We start from the raw sequence: 14,103 nt of genomic DNA, 5'->3' as shown, positions 1-14,103 counted from the left end.
CACTGGCCAGTAGATTGTTTGCTGCTGAGCATATAGTAGTGTGTATATCTTGTGTCTTGGTTTTAACAGCCTCACTCATCTAAGCATCTCCAAAACCTGTGATTAGTTAGGGTCCTGGCCTGTGACTGACTGCCCCCTCCACCGCTTCTGCCCACACACCCAAATTCACCAGAAACATCTATGGCTCAGTAATGAGGTTAAGATTCCTCTCCGTGGAATCCAGGAGAACATGAAAGACAGACTGTCTTTTGTGTTAACATGAAGTCCGGCTTTCACCATCTTCTTTCTACTGTAAGCTCTCTGCCCCTTACTTTAGAGAAGAAGCAAAGTTTCCCTGAGCTTCCCAGAGCGTGCAGTCTGGTTACCGAAGAATCTTGAAACAGTTTACTATGTCAGACACCTAGAGCAACACACACAGACACACACACAACAACCAGCCTGGCATCCTTTCCTTGTGTTAATCTATGGCTGCTTCCCATCTAGTTTTCACCTCATGAAACTCATGAGAAATCTGAAGTCATCACCTCAGCTTCAGTCTGCGTGTTCTGAGGAGTTCTGGAGGGCAGATGTGGTAGGAATTTGAAGGCTGTTTCTCCATATTTTTGGATCCTTTCAATATGCATCCTTTAGCCTGATGCATGGTGCTTCACAGCAGACATTTGAATAATCAGGTTAGCAAGTGCCTAAAAGTGGTAGTTTTGATGAGAAGGGAGAAGAACCCACAAATTCCTTTCTCATTCAGTTCGAGGATTTTCTAATCTCTTTCAATGTAAAACCTCTTGACTGGAGTGAGGCTTCTAGTTTTACCTCTTATGAAGAGGGTTTTCAGACCCCTTAGAAGACATCCTAATAGTCGAGAACAAGAGGGAATTAACACAGAAAAGGTGGAAAATGATCTAGGACTTGTATCAACAAAGTCGGTCAACAAGGATGAAATTCTATATTTTTTATCTAGAATCAGCCCTAGCATCCTGGGATGATTAAGGCTGAGATGACTAGGGGATGGTCTTATTACAGTTGTGGTGCCGGTGGTCCAGACTGACCTGCAGATGCTGGTCACCTGTCTGTGGAGAGCGAGCCCCCAGACCCAGGGAGGCTGGAGAGAGTGGGGTTTGTGTTGTGTCTCCAGACAGCTAGAGGAGAATTTGTGTCCTGGGGAGATGTTTCTGCCTTGCCTTTATTGATGACTTTCTCCTCTGAACTCTCATGTTTCTTGGATTTCTAATTAATTTTTATTTGAGTATAATTGCTTTATAATGTGTTAGTTTCTACTGTACCACAAAGTGAATCAGCTGTATATAAACGTATATCCCCCTTTTTGTCACCAGAGAGCCCTGAGCTCTCTATGCTATATAGTCAGTTCTTATTAATCATCTATTTTATACATAGTAATGTGTATATGTCAATCCCAGTCTCCCAGTTCATCCCACCCCCCACCCCCTTTCCCCCTTGTATGTTTGATCTCTACGTCTGTGACTCTGTGCTTTAACCTTGACTCACAGTTTATATGATTCACGCAGTGTGATGATATGCCATCAGCTTTCTTTCTGCATTTTGAGGACAGAGAGTATGTTTTTATTTATTTATTTTTCATTTATTTTTATTAGTTGGAGGCTAATTTCTTTACAATATTGTAGTGGTTTTTGTCATACATTGACATGAATTAGCCATGGATTTACATATATTCCCCATCCCGATCCCCCCTCCCACCTCCCTATGATTTTAGAGCTGTGCTGACTTGCAGCAGTCATTGTACACAATGGCTGCTCCCAACACTGCAAGGTCCACAGGAAAACAAGAGACGGTGTGTTAGACTCAGGGAAGCCTTTCCCTGAGGTCTGCACCAGAAGTCCCTGGCTGAAGATGGTCCAGCATTGGCAGGATGACAAGGCTGAGGGAATCCAGGGGAGAGAGAGACCCTGACGTGCTTCACCCAAGCCCACTCTGATTTGATCTCCAAACTACATGAATTAATCAATGTTCTTCTCAGGTAAACCAGTTAGCCTTTTTCCTTGCAAGAAAGCATACTAATTGATACACCTATACCTCAGAAATGTTTAAGAAGATGTTAAATTGATGTAAATTAAATCTGGCTTCTCTTTGAAGAAATATTATATACTTCATATTACATTTCTTTTTAACATTTATTATTAGTCTGTGCTGGGTCTTAGTGTGGCATGCGGGATCTAGTTCCCCTAGCAGGGATCAAACCTGGGTCTCCTGCCTTGGGAGCATGGAGTCTTAGCCACTGGACCACCAGGGAAGTCCCAATTCATAACACAGTTCTGATAGAGAACCCAGTGTCCAACTTTTTTATAGAAATTAATTTTTTTAAAGGCCATGTTGAGTCAAACATATATGATGTATTTCTAGAAAGTTTTTTTTACAGAGCATGTAACTGATAACTAGGACAGAATAGAGTCAGCCTCTTCAAATTCAGATTCTTGTGAATATGTATCACATGTAGTTCTTGTCTTCAGTTCAGTTCAGTTCAGTCGCTCAGTCGTGTCCGACTCTTTGCGACCCCATGAATCACAGCACGCCAGGCCTCCCTGTCCATCACCAGCTCCTGGAGTTTACTCAAACTCATGCCCATCGAGTCAGTGACGCCATCCAGCCATCTCATCCTCTGTCTCCTTCATAATTCCTCCGTTATGTTCAGTGCAGGAAATAAACACTCTGGCAGATCTCAGAATCAACTGGGGGGTTTAGGGGACATTTCACAAGACTCTTTGAGGAGACGTTGAAGGATATTTGGGCCCACATGATAACTTCTTAAGACATCATGCACACTTGCTTTTTGAAATCAGTTTTACATACCTTCGGCTGCACTGGGTCTTCGTTGCTGCACATGGGCTTTTCTGCGGTCGCGGAGGGCCAGGCCTCCTCTAGCGGTAGGTGGGCTTCTCGCTGCGGTGGGTTTCCTGTTGAGGGGCGCAGGCTCGGTAGTTATGGCACACAGGCTTAGTTGCTCTGCTGCATGTGGAATCTTCTGGATCAGGGATCAAACCCACGTCTCTTGCATTGGCAAGCAGATTCTTTACCACTGAACCACCAGGGAAGCCCCAAACCCACTTTTTTAATGGAGGTATTTCTAAGCCAATTATTTTCTCACTTTATTAACTGTAAAATCATACAGGATTATTTCTTAAAACTCAGACAATACGGAATAAAAATGCTCCCCCTTCATGCTGGTGAGGATTATATTAGTATTTATTTTCTTTGTGATTAGGCTATGGCCCATGTAAGTGTCATATTTCAGGGGACCTGTGAGGTCACAATAATGCTAAGACATTGTCTGCTTTTTACCCACAGTTCAAGGCAACAGTGGGTGAAACTGGCCCCTTAGTGGGAAACTGTGCTGTGGCATCCAGCTGTGTGGTCAGCCTTGCATTCTTCATTGCCGTGCATTCACAGGAACCCAAAAAAGCCCACTTTATTTAAGCATGTTCTTGAAGAATTAGTAAAAATTATGACTTTTATTCAACCTCAACTCTGAGCATGCATGCTAATAATATTCTATGACGCATGAAGCACTTCTACTGCATGTGAAGTCCTACATGGGTAAGCATTTGTGTCATTATCTACATTACAAGCTAAATGAACCTCTTTTTTCATTAAGCACTATTTTTACTTGAAAGACAGACTACAGTTATTCAGATTGAGTTTTGGCATATCTTTTCTTTAAAATGAACCAAGTGAGCCAGTTACTTCAAGGAATGTTGCCAGTGATAGTGTACTTTCAAGTGAAAATTTGAATTTTGAAAAATGTGTCTGCTACTGTCAGAGCTTGATAGCTTCTCAATACTGGAGGCATTTCTGATGAGTCAGTGGTGTTACTAATTACTGTGGTTTTTTTTTTTTTTTTTTTGGATATTGCACTGTGAAACATGTCAGCTTTTGGAAGGAATTCAAAGTCCACTGAAGGGTTTTAGAATCACATTATGTAAACTTGAAGCAAACACCACTTGCCCAGTTGTGGTTCAGAGTCAGAGAGGAAGAGCTGCAACCATCTGAGATGGCTGTTAAAACTCTTCTCCCTTTGCCAATGATATATCTGATAGAGGATGGATTTTCTTCATATATTTCACCCAAACAACATATCATAGTAGACTGATTGCCCAAGAAGATAGGAGAACCAGCTGCCTCCCATGAAGTCAGACACTAAGGAAACTTGCAAAGGTATTAAAACAGTGCCACACTTCTCCCTGATTTTTTAAGATGTTATTTTTCATAAGGAATATTATTAACATAAAGTGAATAGTAAATTTTTACATAATTTTTAAAATTTTATTTATTTTTATTTGGCTGTGCTGGGTCTTTGTTACTACACAGGCCTTCCCTAATTGTAGCCGGGGGCTCCTCTCTTGTTGTGGGGTGCAGGCTTCCTGGGCTGGTGGCTTCTCCTGTTGCGGAGCGCAGGCTCTAGGGTGGTGGGCTTCAGTAGTTGCAGCTCATGAGCTTAGTTGCCCCACAGCATGTGGACTCTTCCAGGAGCAGGGATCAAATCTGTGTTCCCTGCACTGGCACGGGGATTCCTAACCATCAGGAAAGTCCTATAGTAAATGCATTTTTTAAATTTCACCCTTTTATTTTCTAATATGATTCATGTCAATAGCTACAACTAACAAAACCTCTTCAGGGTACTCAGTATTTATAAAGAGTGTAAAGGGCTCCAGAACCACAAACTTGAAAATGTACTTCAGGAAACATGAAAATACAATGTCAGGGGTACAAAGCAGAACACTGAAATGGATGTGCAGTGACTCCAGCTATGTGAAAATATATGTGCACAGAAAAGGAATAGCATGAAACTATAAAATAATAATAATTTAGGTGATTTAAGTTTTATTTTCCTAAAATTTCCAACTTTTCTATAATAAAAATGTTTTGCTCCTATAATCAGGAAGGATAGAATTTCAGTTCCAACCACAGAGCATATATTTATCTGCCTTCTAACAGTGGTAGCCACATAAGAGCATCGTGTTTTCGTTTTATTAGTGGTGTAGAAGGATTTAATGTGCCTGACTCTAAGACAGGGAGATTTTTAAATAAAGAAACTTTCCCAAACCAAATAAAAGCATTTCTTTCTTGTAGTTCCCTGAGGAGGTCATAAACTTATTCACATGACATTTGGGGGACTCCTATTGAAGAGTTGGACTTCCTCTGTGGCCCAGACAGTTAAGAATCTGCCTACAATACAGGAGACTCGAGTTCAACCCCTGGGTTAGGATGATCCCCTGGAGAAGGAAATGGCAACCCACTCCAGTGGGTTGAGAACCCCATGCATAGAGGAGCCTGGCGGCTACAGTCCATGGGGTGGCAAAGAGTTGGATACAACTGAGGGACTAAACAACAATAACAACGAATTGAAGAATTGTCTATGAAGAGTCAGCCACAGAAGAAACGGATCTCCTCTCTCTACGGAGATACAGTATTCTCTCTCCTCCCTCCTCTAACAGCTTCAGCTAACAGTCTGTATGCTTGTTGACCCTGACCTTGAAAGCTATTGTGAAGGACCATAGGTCCAACTACAGGGGAGGAGCCCGGGAAGAGCCCCCAGTCTCCTTATAAAAGCAAGTCTCTTTGGAGCTAGCCTAGGTTACTTGGCTGTACTCTGCAAAGCAGAATTAAATGAAAGCAAGGCAAACTTCCCTGGTGGTGCAGTGGCTAAGACTCCATGCTCTCAGGGCAGGTGGCCTGGGTTTGATCCCTAGTCAGGGAACTAGATCCCACATGCTGCAGCTAAGACCTGGCCCAGCCAAATAAATAAATACAAGTATTAATAAAATGAGGAATTAATTACACTTTCCTTTTTATCCCTACTCAGTAGAGTGCCGTATGGAGCACAAAGCAAAGGCTCAATTAACTTATGTTAATGGCAGCCTCGATGCCATCCTATGGTCATTTGAGCTATGGACTGGATTGTCTGTGTTGACATCACTCAGCTAAAGAGAAGCTGAGAATTATCAGCTTGTTTAGACTCAAAGATGATTCCGCTTTCCCCAATAGCCTAAAACTCAGTCTCCTAGTGGGGTGACCACTTCAGCATTCTTAGTAATGCAACTTCAGTCCGTCTTAGTCTGACCTGACTTCTCCAGCTAAGCTTATTCACCCAAGGCCAGCCAAAGCTGGAGAGAGGCATCCGCTGGCCTGGCCATCTGACCTCTGCCACGTATCACTGTCCTGCAGATGAACAAGTCAGAACAGAGAGACAAACTGCACAGAGACAGGGCCCCGAGCGTATAATTTTCAAGGAGGGTTTGGCCTCTGGCTTACCCGTCAACTCCTTTTAAAGCACAACTGCCTCTCAGGTTGAGTCATCTTCTCTCTTTTGCCTGCAACATACAGAAAGATACACCAACCAGCCCAATGTGACTCTGTCCAGAACAATGTTTTCTGCCAGGATTCAGGTGCTAGAAAACTCATGTCCCTTGAAAAGAAGCCCCAGCAAAATGAAGACTTATTTGTATTTGTTTCTGCATTTGGAGAGGCAGGGCGATGTCATCCATGTCTTAGACACATCTTAATTTGCGGATTTTTTCTTCTAAGACTCTCCTAATTGGATGAAAGTACGCAGGGGCTGATTTATGGATCTCCGGAGGTGCCAGGCATCACTTCACATGTGCACAGCTGCTCCACAGCAGTTTAACTTGGCGGAGGGTGTAAGCCTTGGAATTGTGTCATCTATTTGTACATGCTTACAACAACCTCCTTGTGCAGGTTCTTCAAGAATCCTTGCAGGCATGGTCGAGCCTGGGCGTTGAAGGAGTCTCACAGAGTGATTTACCCTATTGGGAGGCTTTCAGAGTTTCCAGGATGAAGGATGAGATAGTGTTCTGTGCCATGGATTCAGTTCCCCAGGGAAATGGAGAGATGGGCTGAGGTGGAGAGGCTGCCAGAATGCAAGGCCTCAATCCCACAGTGGTTGTGGTTTCAGTGGTCATCCAGCCAATGCTGGAAGTGTCACTGTGCCCAGCAGGCTTTCTTCCATTCTGCTGTGTCACAGGGAAGCAGCTAAAAGCAGGGGCACGGGGTGGGGGGTGATGTCGTGTGAGTCACCGCAGGTATAAATAGCTTGAGAAGCTCTACTGACAATAGACGACCTGGTCTCCACAGTAGCGAACAAGGCTATCTTCAAATGCAAAGGGCCTGAGTTCTGGCCCTGATGTCCTTTGTAGTCAAGGATGATATCGTGGACACTGTTTCTCCCTGTAGCCAAGTGTGACTGAAAATATCCGGGTGACAGATGATAAGGCCTCTCTATGGGGCGGGGGGTGGGATGGGGCATGGAGAGCTTGTGTGGGGTCTGTGTGTGGGCCTCCCAGCACTCAGCTCAGCTTGTCACAGAGCATCAGGACTCCATCTGCAGCAACCCAGCAACCCTGGCCTCAGCCCCTTGGCTCCAACGGCCCACAAATGTCTCCACTCTTGAGCATCTTTCCCTGGGTCCTGTGACCAGGGATTTCCCCTCCTACCCGGCCGTTTGCTGTCCCGTGTGCCCATGCTGGGCAGGCAGGCGGGGGCCAGCTTTCTTGCTACTCTGTTTTCAGGGGGTCGGGGGAGAGGCCTTTGAGGTGGGCTGGGTCCTTTGGCAGCTTTGTTTATGGGTGGTTTTATTTTGCCACTTCAGCACTGATTTGTTCCCAGCCTTTAAGGCTGAAAGGACTTCCCCCCTTTCTCAGTGTCTCCTCTCTTAGGCCAGGTAATACAGAGGCAGTGCTTTGGACCAAGATGTGCCTCTCCTGTCGATACATAAGTGGACCCTTACATAGTTTATGGCCTTAAAAAAAATGGTACGATACCAGCCTATTTTCAAAATCCTCTTTTCTTAAGGTCATAAATTTCTAAAGGCTAATCTCAGAAACCTAGTAATGGGTTCACAAGCTACCCACAGAGTTCAAGTGAGGCCCAGGCCGCGCTGGTGGCTTCAGCCAATGGCAAGCACTGAGTGACTGCTTTTTACTTCGCCTCTTTGGCAAATAAAAGTCTTCTCACATGTGGGTTCAAGATGGTATTAGGAAAGATAGAAAAAGGGCTTCTTAGTGGTGCCTTAGCCTTAAAATCTCCTACAGGAGGAACTGCAAACTATCTTGAACAGGGAAAGTCCAAGAATCTTACTAGCTCCTTAACTGCTGAGCATCCTTCCTCGAGAAGCATCTGAACTGAGGGTAGCTTTGGGCATAAGAAAATAGTGATGAGGATGGGTGAGATGAGAGGGTGGGGGCTGAGATCTACCCTGGCCACCGGGCTTCCACGGGAGGGGAAGACAACCCGGTGCCTCCACGAGCAGCAAAGGGACACCTTCTTGGGAGGGAGAAGGGACCTGGAATTAGGAGACAGAGGAACTGAAAACAGACTTTGTCTACTTCACAATCCTGTCTCTTTGATTTGAGGTCATCCAAGAGTCCCATCCAACACAATGTTTGAAGCTGTTTCTCCAGGGCACATCTCTGAATCGGCTTTCATCTCTTCCCAGCCCTGTGACAATGCAGAAAGCGAGGCCCAGTCCCCAAGTCTCCAGCACATGAAGCAGTGGTCTCTGATCTTGTAGATATTCTTTTGTGTTTTTTTTTTTTTTTTTGAAACTAGGAGGAATGGGATTGAGGGTAACAAGCATCTCGTACATTTTGTTATTCCCATTTTGTAGATGAGGAAACTGAAGTTTGGTTATGGAACCAGGCTCACGTGAGTGAAAGTGAAAAGTGAAGTCACTCAGTCGTGTCCAACTCTCTGCCACCTCATGGACTGTAGCCTACCAGGCTCCTCTGTCCATGGGATTTTCCAGGCAAGAGTACTAGAGTGGGTTGCCATTTCCTTCTCCAGGGGATCTTCCTGACCTGGGGATCGAACCCAGGTTTTCCACCTTGCCGGCAGACATTTTACCAGAGCGAACAGCAAAGCTGGGATGTAAACTGAAACCACCTACTAGGGGTGAGCAGGTTGGCAAGTGAATCAAGGAGCCCCCGCATTTGATGTTGGCAGCTCTGTGTCAGAACCCTGGTCTTCTCTCTAAAGCCCTGACCAAGAACTCCAGGAAAACATTAAGTTCTCCTCATGGTGTTTGAGATCCTCCTTCTCCAAGGAAGATCCTAGTAGGTTTGGGTTGATAGACCCCAGGAAGTCACTGGTAATAGAGGCTGACACCCCTATAAAATCAATCTATACCAAGTGGGCTGAGCCCTTGTTTTCCTTTTTTCCATTGGATTTCTGTCAGGAATCCCAACTTCATGGCTTGTGACACAGTGGGGCCCTTCTAGTTACAGAGCTCTTCCTCATGAATTGCTCAGTCAAACTTCAAAGCCCGTGTATCATTCCTTCTCTTTCAGGTGAGGACATGGAGACAGAATGCCCATGCATTCCTGAGGGCAGCACAGCTAGGACCCCGGGGACTGGGGCTAGAATCTAGAACACAAGTGCTCTTAGCACTGCCCCGCCCTGCTTCTTCTCCACATCCTATGGAAGGGTTTATTGAGGACCATGCTTCTGCACAAGGCAGCCGATGGCAGCAGTGGTCAGCTGGAGGCAAGGTCCTAGGGTGTGGTGCTGGTGGGGTTGGCCCGAGAAATTAAAATCAGGGCTGACTGAGGTACAACAGGAAGGATGCCAAGGTTGGCAGCCAGACCCGGCCTGAATTGGGCAGTGCTGGCAGCATGCAGTGTTATGAAACATTTTCAAAGTAACTAAGAAATCTTTTTTTAAGGTGATAAAATTTCTATGTTCAAAGTGTTAGAAAATATTTGAAACAAGCCATTCCTAAGTAGGTTGAGGTAAGTATTGCTAAGACATACTATTCACATGTGTAAGAGTAAGTTCTTCATAATATAGAACTGAATTCACTTGTTTAAAATGGGTTTGCTCTTGGGTTGCATGGAGACATGCACATGGTTTAATTGTAGCCCTCACTTTTCAACATTTTGACTGTCAAACAGACATAGGATGGCACCTTTCCTAGTAAATGTGATTTATAATATACTCTACACTTAGTGAAAATTGAGTTTGTTTATTAGTTAGAAGTAGATTGCTAGAAGATCCAAAACAGCAGTGGCTTAAAGAAAATAGTTTATTTTTCTCTCATGAAAAGAGGTCAGGAGTCTGTTCATGGATGGTTTGGTGGCTTCCTGGTGTCAAGGACTTCTGCTCCTATCTTGTTACTCACTATGCATGAATTCTATTTTCAAATTCATCTCATGGCCCAATATGGCTGCTGGAGCGCCAACAATTATATCTGCAGTCCAGGGAGCAAAAATAAAAAGGGAGCAAGAATGAAGGAACACTCTCTTCCACTTCCACTTATGTCTCCTCAGCTAGAACTCCATGATTTGCCAGGTCTGGCTACAAAGAAGACTGAGAAATGTATGATTTCAGTTAGCCATAATGTTCTCAGCTAAAACAATAGTTAGGATTATTTTTACAAAGAAAAAAAGTGAGAACAAATAATTAGAGGCAATCAGCAGTCTATACCATAGCTTGATTCTGGAACCTATTCCCTTCATCTTGTTCGCTAGGCGCCGACACTTGCTCCTTGCCCACGTGCATTTAGATTTCCAGCGTGAAGGTCCTGTTGAGAACTGTGGAATGTCTGAGATTCTCTCCTACTTGTGAGTGAGGTGCCAGCATGCCAGTGTCCTGGGGGCTGGCAGAAGACACAGGGCCCTGGGTCAGAGATAAAGGCTTAGTTACAGCAACAGTCTGAGTGCCAGTCTTTTTTGGGGCAGCTCCCAGCCTCAGTCCCCATAGGGCGACAGCTGCGCAGCAGCAGGTGGCATTACAGGAGAGGCACTGTGAGCTCAAGGAATGCAAGGGTTGTCTGATGGGAGGTGAGGCTGCCGGCCTTCTGCAGAGGGAAACTCCATCTCTGTACTTCAGGCCGTCCACTGTGAGGCATCCTTGTGAAGACAGTCCATCCAGAACACCGGTGGCAGCGTCTCTGCCTGCAAGATGTCAGACAGAGGAGAGGCCGTGGGGAACAAAGACTAACGTGACACAGTACACGTGGAGCGAGTCACCACGAAAGAAGCGCCAGACACTCCCGGCCTCCGGTGGGTGGGCGGAGCTCTGGGGCGGGGGCGGAGCTCTGGGGGTGGGGGCGGAGGGGCGAGCGTGACCTCAAGCCAGAAGAGGCTCCGCCCCACGTGCGGGTGTGCAGATGGGGGCGATGCTTCACAAACCTGCCGTGTCCTGAGGAGTATGTGGAAGTCACACCTGCTCTCCGTGGACAGATGGAGTCAGGTTCTGCCCATCCGTGTGTCCTGTTGGCCCTCTGTCCCACCCCTCAGCATCCTCTCGTCTCCCTGAAGAAATTCTTGTGCCCTGAGTGAACGCGTATCTCTTGTATAAGGTCTGTGTTTCTGAATTTAGGGGGCCTTGGGTTGCCCTGGATTCTAGGGTTCCCTGGCAGGGCATAAGGGTCCACCAGGGACAGACCACTGCTGGTCTGGGACTGGAATACCCTCTGGGGAACGAGAATTTCACAGCCCTCAGGGTGGCAGGACTCACTGAGGTGACCTGAACTCAGAGCTGAAAGTGCTCCTAATAGGTTGTTAGGGGCTGGGGTGTAGCGGGGGGGTATAGCCGTCCTGACCCTGTTTTGGGGAAGTTTAAAAACATACAAGTGAGTCCAGTCAGGGAAACAAAAAGCAGGTAAGCAACTGTTTAGTGCTCTGCTTGTCCTATGGAAGTAAAATGCAAGTCATGTATGGAGTTTTAAATGTTTTAGTATGTAGTTGCTGAGTCGTGACTGACTTTTGCGACCCCATGAACTGTAGCCCACCATGTTCCTATGTCCACAGGATTTCCCAGGCAAGAATACTGTAGTGGGTTGTCATTTCCTCCTCCAGGGGACCTTCCAGACCCAGGGATCAAACCCGTGTCTCCTGTATTGGCAGGCAGATTCTTCACCTGCTGAGTCATTGGGGAAGCCCATAAATGTTTTAGTAACCTTATCAAAAATATGAAAAATAGGTTAAATTAATTTTAATATTTTGGGCATACACACCGAGGAGGCCAGATCTGAAAGAGACACATGTACCTCATCACAGCACTGTTTATAATAGGCAGGACATGGTAGCAACCTAGATGTCCATCAGCAGATGAATGGATAAGGAAGCTGTGGTACATATACACCATGGAATATTACTCAGCCATTAAAAAGAATTCATTTGAATCAGTTCTAATGAGATGGATGAAACTGGAGCCCATTATACAGAGTGAAGTAAGCCAGAAAGATAAAGACCAATACAGTATACTAACACATATATATGGAATTTAAAAAGATGGTAAGGATAACCCTATATGCAAAACAGAAAAAGAGACACAGATGTACAGAACAGAGTTTTAAACTCTGTGGGAGAAGGCGAGGGTGGGATGTTCAGAGAGAACAGCATTGAAACAAGTATACTATCAAGGGTGAAATAGATCACCAGCCCAGGTTGGATGCATGAGACAAATGCTCAGGGCTGGTGCACTGGGAAGACCCAGAGGGATAGGATGGAGAGGGAGGTGGGAGGGGGTATTGGGATGGGGAACACATGTAAATCCATGGCTGATTCATGTCAACGTATGGCAAAAACCACTACAATATTGTAAAGTAATTAGCCTCCAACTAATAAAAATTAATGAAAAAAAAAAAGATTTTGAACAACTGAAAATTTTTTTAAAATATTTTATTTAACCCAATATACAGAAAATATGATCAGTTTAGTATGCAGTCAATATAAAATTATTTGGGAAATAGTTCACATTTTATGCTAGTCTTCCTGGTGTGGCATGCATTTTATACCTATGGTGAGTCTCAATTCAAACAAGTCACATTCAAGGGTTCAATAACCATATGAGGATCGTGGCTTCCATACCAGACAGCAAAGGCTTAGTCCAAGATTGTGTGTGTAGTGTCAGTGGTGCCTGACACAGACAATACACACCCTGTCCAGACCTGGTCTTCTGTGTGTGGGGCAAGCGTTCTGTCTCCCCACATGTGCAGGGTGTCCTTTTCTTCTCCTCACATCTTCCTTTGCGCACCAGAAAACCAGCTCTAGGGGAGACTTGGTGCTTGCTACCTTAGAGCCAGGCCCACATCTGGCTGGCTTAAAGAACATTTATGGACGAAATGGCCAATCTGAAGTTTAAAAAAAAAAAAAAGAGGTTGTGGGGAGACAGGTTAAAAAGAGAAGAGGAAGCAGGAGGAGGAGAAAACCTTGTAAACTGCAGAATACACTACACTTGCGGTCAAATGAAACAAATTCTTTACTTGGTACATAGACTTGTCCTAGGCAGTGTGCTCGAAGGGAGAATTCCCAAGAAGCAGTGAGAGGTTCAGAGTCATTCATCAACTTAATCATGATCTATTTTCTTGCCTTGAACAGCGCCAGCTGGAATATGTTACATTCTATCCCAGGAAGGGAATCCAAGGAACAATTCCCAGCAAGCTTTGTTCAGTGTGCAGAGAGTAAAAACCTCCAAGGCCTTTCATTAGAAGTTTCACAAGATTTTTCCATCATCTTCCGTCTAGAGCAGTGCAGTGTAGCAGTGTTAGTTGCTCAGTTGTATCCTACTGTTTGCCACCCCACGAACTGTAGCCTGCCAGGGTCCTGTGTCCATGGGGTTCTCCAGGCAAGAATACTGGAGTGGATTGCCATTCCCTTCTCCAGAGCATCTTCCTGACCCAGGGATCGAACCCAGGTCTCCTGCATTGTAGGCAGATTCTTTACCATCTGAGCTACAGGGGAGATCCACCTAAAGAGATATAGTCAAATGGGAAAATTAGGACTGGAACCTTATACAATTTGGGACCCAACGCTGTGTTGGTGTGAGGAGAGACCCAGATTCCAATCAGAAAGCAATTTGAGGTTTGGTACAATATATTCACTTAGGGCAGGCTTCCCTGGTGGCTCAGAAGGTAAAGAGGAAGATGGACAAAATAATAAGGCAGGCCTGGTAAATACCTGACACAAACATGGAACAGTACAAATACTTAACTCAGCCCTGTCCCAGGTACCTGAGATAAGTGGTTGGTTTAATGATATTTTAGCATTCAACTCTGTAATATGTGACAAAATGATGGCATTAATATGCAAAACTATAAAAACGTAGTGAACTGTATAT

The 14,103-nt window shown here is 45.0% G+C and overlaps 1 protein-coding gene across 3 annotated transcripts in view; it reads left to right on the top strand.

Moving 5' to 3' along the window:
• The window catches only part of SAP30 (Sin3A associated protein 30), a 78,556-nt gene extending 67,505 nt beyond the window's left edge, over nucleotides 1–11,051 (top strand). Inside the window, exon 6 of one of the 3 annotated variants that reach the window (XR_011492861.1) lies at nucleotides 10,870–11,051. The gene's annotated coding sequence lies outside the window, so the exon portion shown is untranslated. Of the gene's footprint in view, nucleotides 1–1,726; nucleotides 3,488–10,508 lie in introns of those variants that run through there. The other 2 variants (XR_011492862.1, XR_011492860.1) reach the window with 2 other exon arrangements.
• Nucleotides 11,052–14,103: the final 3,052 nt, after the last annotated feature.

Source organism: Odocoileus virginianus, chromosome 18 (assembly GCF_023699985.2).
Source record: "Odocoileus virginianus isolate 20LAN1187 ecotype Illinois chromosome 18, Ovbor_1.2, whole genome shotgun sequence".
Classification (NCBI taxonomy): Eukaryota; Metazoa; Chordata; class Mammalia; order Artiodactyla; family Cervidae; genus Odocoileus; species Odocoileus virginianus.
The sequence above is the reverse complement of the archived record's forward strand: the minus strand, read 5'-3'. Positions and strand labels throughout refer to the sequence as shown.